Here is a 5,637-nt window from a genome sequence, read left to right on the forward strand (position 1 = left end):
TTAAGGTAAGAATACCCTTGGCGTCCACCTCTGCCTTGATTCCCTCGGAGCCGCTTGTTTCGTCTTACACCCACCACTGTCGATGTAGGTTTCCCCTTCTGCTCAACCACGGAGCCCCTACTACCTCCACCATAAATGGAAATAAGGGGAGTAGTAACTCGACCTTCTGTCATAACTTCATGTGGCTTTAAAACAAATTCTTTAGTGCTCCCTGTCCAAAAGGTGTCCTTCACCTCTGAATCATCCTGAAGTGCTGGAGATTCTTGCATCCGATATCCCCCTTGTAATTGTTCCATTTGGTTACTAGCCATATTCTGCTCCTCTGATAGTACCGGATTCAAAACTTTTGATATATAAGGTAAATGTACTACAGGAGATCTTTGTTGTTTCAACCTCTGAATTTCTTCTTCATGTTGTTGAATTATAACTTCTATCTCTACGAGGTTTTGCTCCCTCCAACGAGCTTGTGGCAGATAATCATCACTCCCGCCAATAGCCCTCCAATGTCTTTCACCTCGGTTATGGGAACAACTTAGATTCCATTCTCTCCAACCGTTACTCGCCCTGACCACATTGTTATGACTCTCCATATTGCACCAGGTGTCCATTCTATTGGACAAACCTGTCAATTCGTATGTCAATCTGGTCAGGCAAAGACCCAATATACAATCTTACTATCACACTTATGGATTTTAAGGGAATGCATTAATATAAACAATTATAAACTACTATGCTTCCTAACATGCTTTGCTTATCACATATATTACTAAACAACTAAAGGCTTACTGAACCATGAGCTGAGCTTTTTCTGATGATGATTGTACATGTCTTGGCGATCTTCGGTAGGCAAAACCTGGCGACTCTAATACCAAAATTGTAATGCCCTAATACTAAGGAACGCTACAGTGATTTTTCAATTGCAATGCTATCTTTGCTAATCAAAGAATTTTTTCTCAAAAATTGTGTCAAATTTAAACTTTAGACTATGAAACTTTATAAACTTTTATTTAATGATTTACAAAAGCCGGGATCCCGTTATTAAACATTTATAAAATATTTTAAAATACACTAGTCAGGTTGCACAACGACTACAAAAAGAAAACCCAGATGTCTCGAGACCGAACACTCCAGGTCGCGCCGCCATGACATGTACAACTTCACCCTAGCTCGAGGCTCACTCCTGTTTAGCGTTCGCCTTTCCTTTACCTACACATGAGAGTAGCATCTGTGAGTCAACAGACTCAGTTTGAAAAGCATACAACAAATCATAAAATCACGACTTATGTCTAGGCGCCCATACACCTATCCACAAGGCTTACCAGATGACTTAAGAACATTCTTAACAATTGGTGCTATTGACCATGATATCATCCACTATAAGTCATATGGTTGCACTGCATGACCGACACTATGTTTGTGCCGCTATGACAGCATCAATAGCACTCAAAAGTATAATTAGCCATGATATCACTCTTAACTAGTATGATGCATATACTTTTGAATCAACACAATGGTTGTGTCGCTATGATAGCACCAATTAATACTTTCTAGGGTGAATATCACTCTTAACCAATATAATGTCCTTACTGCTGAATCGATACAATGGTTGTGTCGTTATGATATTACCCAAACATATATATCATAAACACAACATGCATATATATATATATCACACATGCATACATTCGCATATACAGTAGAACCTCTATCCAAGAATACACTTAGGACCAAGTAAATTATATTCTAATTGGGAGGTTATAACTAAATAGAGTTACACTAGAAAAAAAAATTCAAAAACTAGAAAAATATCAATGTAACAATAATAACAATAAATAATCATTAATACTATATCATAATAGAAATATTTTAGAGTAAATATAATTCCATACATGCATTATAATTTAAAATAAAATTATAAATTTTACATAAATAAATTTACAAAATACATGTATATATTTTATTAAGATGTAATTATTCTTATATAGAGGTATACTTTGTTAATACGGGACTAAGAAAATGTATAACTAATTACAATTTAGAGGTTATTCTTGAATAGAGTATTCTTAAGTAGAGGTTCTACTGTATATATAATATGTTCTATGCTATTCTTACCTTATTTTCGAATTCAAATGAGTTGGCCGACCTGAACGGAATACCTCGTGCTGGATGGATGCCCTAGTCACATTCACGTATACGGGTAAATGACACGTAAAACCCTAATCTGGGAAACCTAAACCCCTAACTAAGGGTTCTGTGATTAACTACTAATACCATAGTACCCCAATTAACAAGGATTTAACCGACCAAGGCTCTGAAAATAGCCCGAATTGATGAATCCAACAATTAAGGGAACCTACACCTGTTCTGGCTAACCGGTTTTATAGGACCAATCAAACTTGTTAATCAGTTTGCACCAGGTAACCCTAGCAAGTTTGAAACTTACTCAATTCGTGCCCAAAATTCTCCATACTCTCCAGAACACCTATGATAACCTCAAACAATATATTCCAATTGGTACAAGCTACATACAACCCACGAATCGAATTCTACCATTAATAAGCCAAGTATGAGCTCACAAGCTCAAACTTGCTCATTCCACAAATAAACCAGCAAAACCAACAACAAATAGTTAATTCAAACTTAAAACAACCTCTGGAAACATCCTAGAGTAAAACCTAACCTAAACAGCCACTATATCACAAAGTTGCATAACCAAGTCAAAATTAAAGCTTTAAACTGCACAAAGATTTAAAGCTCCAAGGTTACCTTTGATTGAGCTAAAGAATTCCAGTTGAAATCTTGTTGAATATGCAGAACTCAACAACAATTCCTAGGGTCCTTCTTGGTTTTGAGAGAAAGAAGAAGAAGAAGAGTAGTATTATCTATTTCTTATTTTTTTCTTTGATTTTCCTATGTTAAATCAAACCTAATTAATTAATTCCCCAAGAAAATAGTTAATCTAGGCTGAACATAAGAGTAGCTAGGTGGCACACAACTAACTAGCCACCTATCACTTAATGCCAAATTACCAAAATATCCTTTTACTTCTACTTAAGCCAAATAAAGCCTAAGGGTAAAATGGTCAGAAGCCATAACCCTGCTCAAACCCGAATTTTATTTGTCACAAATATTTTTCCCTCTAAGAAAAAGGTTCTCGACTTATCTAAGTGACTCAAACGACTATCCATCTCATTTTCCGTTATCGCCGAACAAAATCATAAAAATTACATAATGCATATATAACTTAAATAGTACCCCTAGAGTTTAATAAAATCTCTAAAATTGAGAAATTATAACTCTAATTCTCATTTCTAAAAATGGGACCCAACTCATAATAAAATCATGCATAATTATAAAAATACCAATAATAAATGCTTATTGCCTTTACTAATCCATATTCTAATATGCAGTCATTACACTAATTGTATGATAATTTCTAAATGTGTATGAATTTATATTGAACCATGTTGTTTTCTGTTATTAATGTTGTAGTATAATTTTGAATCTTCATTATTGGTCTAACTTACCTTGTTGTTTTAATGGGACAAATCCCAAAGGATTGCCATCCATTAGACAAACATAATAGTGTTAGATCTCAATAGATAAGTATTTGTAAATGAAACATCTAGTTGTACATCCAAAGATGACAACTTAGACTAGTGTTTACACTATGAAACAGTGAAGAAATAATAATATAAGAATAACTTCAAGAAACCACTCATCAAAAGAATCTTATTGAAGACAATGCAGTGGATCAAGCAACTCAGAATTGAAAGGGTGTAGACCTTTCAAATACTTTGTTTCGCCAATCTTAACAGATTTTCTAGACGAATCACCAAAGTCAATTATAATAACACCTTGCAAATCCACACTTGGAGTATCAGCACTACCCAAATCAATAACTTTAAATTTTTCCTAAAATAATATGAAAAACTCATAACAAAATGTCAAAACAAATTAATAATAATTAAAAAATTAATCATACATAAATATATACAAATCACATACCATACTCTTCTTCAACTCATAATCATGACAAACAGCATCCACTTTCTCTTATATAATTAACATCTCAGCAGATGTAATACCATCTTCAGTACTCTCACTATTCCTTTTAGAAGCTTCCATAACATTATCATCTCCAACTACTTTTTTATCTTCCAACAAAACTTCAACATTTTCAGGCTGCACCAACAAAGAACCCATAATATCAAAACTTGAACAATCGTGACCAATTTGAAAAACGGTACATGAAAAAGAAACATATTAGTTACTAAATCAACTAAACAAAATACAAAGCAAAATAATTGCAAATAAAAAATAAAAAACAAAACCTTATCCATGCCATCCTCAGCACCTACATCAACAGCCTGATCAGTAACTTCATTAACAATAGCATCTGATATTTGTCTTATTTCTTGAGAAAAAAACAACAAAAGATACTAATATATAATAAATTTAAAAACACACAATATAATACATTTCAAAACAAAAAAAAACATAAAGTCACCTTATAAACTTCAGCACCATCATCATTAACACCACCCAATATATCAACAGCTAAACCATTACCCTCACCACCATCCTACATTGACAAAAACATACAAAAAAAAAAGTATAAAAATTACTAACAAAATAAAAATTGAAATTTTATTAGAATGAAAACTAAAAAATATAAGAATTAATTGCATCAACGGACTAAAATCTAAAATTAATTGCTATAATATTGTTGGTCAATTATTTAGAAGATATACCATTTATTAGCATACGGTTAAAACATATATATATTCTTACACTGAAGCAGACTTTTTTTCTAGTTTTCTTTTTTTTTTTCTAACATTTTATTTCTCTCTCTTTCCATTCACATGTAATGATGAGTCTCACTACTTTTTTTTCTTCTCTCAATGTATGATATGACATATCATCATAATATCATATATATATATATACATATGGGTGCACTCTTAATGGGTATTACCCATGAATGGGTAAAATTAGAAAATTTTGAGTTTTTATGCTTAATTTTTCTATCTAATTAAAAAAATCTCTCATTTTTATATCATATGGGCTGAGATTGTTCCATCGGTAAAAAAAATTAAAAAAAAAAAAGTTTTTTAGCAAGAAAAATAAGAAAAGAAAAAGTTGAGTTTGAGTTAAATATTTTTATATGAACATATTTTTGATATAGTGTAAAAAGAGATATTTTTTGATATTTTATTTAATTAAGTAGTTAAATTAAGCATAGAAATTCAAATTTGTGATTTCATTATTCGTTATTAGATCAAAATTGGATGGTTTGATATTTTTAAAATTAATATTTATAATTAAATTTGCTTAGTAACCATTCATGGGTAATACCCGTTAAGAAGTGTTCCATATATATATTTATACTTTTATTTTGTTATGTCATTTCATTTTTTTTTCTACACATATAATAGAATATTTAATATTTATTAAAAACATTAATTTTTTGAAGATTTTTCTTTTTATTTTATTTTTTTAATTTAAAAAATAAACAATGTTTTAATCCGTGTATATCAAATAACTCCATAAATTACTAAAAAAACATTTTTTTTTATATTTTATTAATAAATAAATAAATAAAAATACTTAAATTTAAATAAATTTTAATGTATC

At 30.9% G+C, this 5,637-nt stretch overlaps 1 long non-coding RNA gene across 1 annotated transcript; it reads right to left on the reverse strand.

Annotated features, from left to right (window-relative positions):
* Nucleotides 1-977: 977 nt before the first annotated feature.
* Nucleotides 978-5,147, reverse strand: LOC133037919 (uncharacterized). Its single transcript, XR_009687904.1, has 2 exons — nt 2,767-5,147; nt 978-1,206 (listed from the first exon to the last, which is right to left on the reverse strand). It is a non-coding gene; the product is annotated as an uncharacterized LOC133037919 (long non-coding RNA).
* Between the last annotated feature and the right edge of the window lie 490 nt (nt 5,148-5,637).

This window comes from Cannabis sativa, chromosome 5 (assembly GCF_029168945.1).
Source record: "Cannabis sativa cultivar Pink pepper isolate KNU-18-1 chromosome 5, ASM2916894v1, whole genome shotgun sequence".
NCBI classification, from domain to species: domain Eukaryota; kingdom Viridiplantae; phylum Streptophyta; class Magnoliopsida; order Rosales; family Cannabaceae; genus Cannabis; species Cannabis sativa.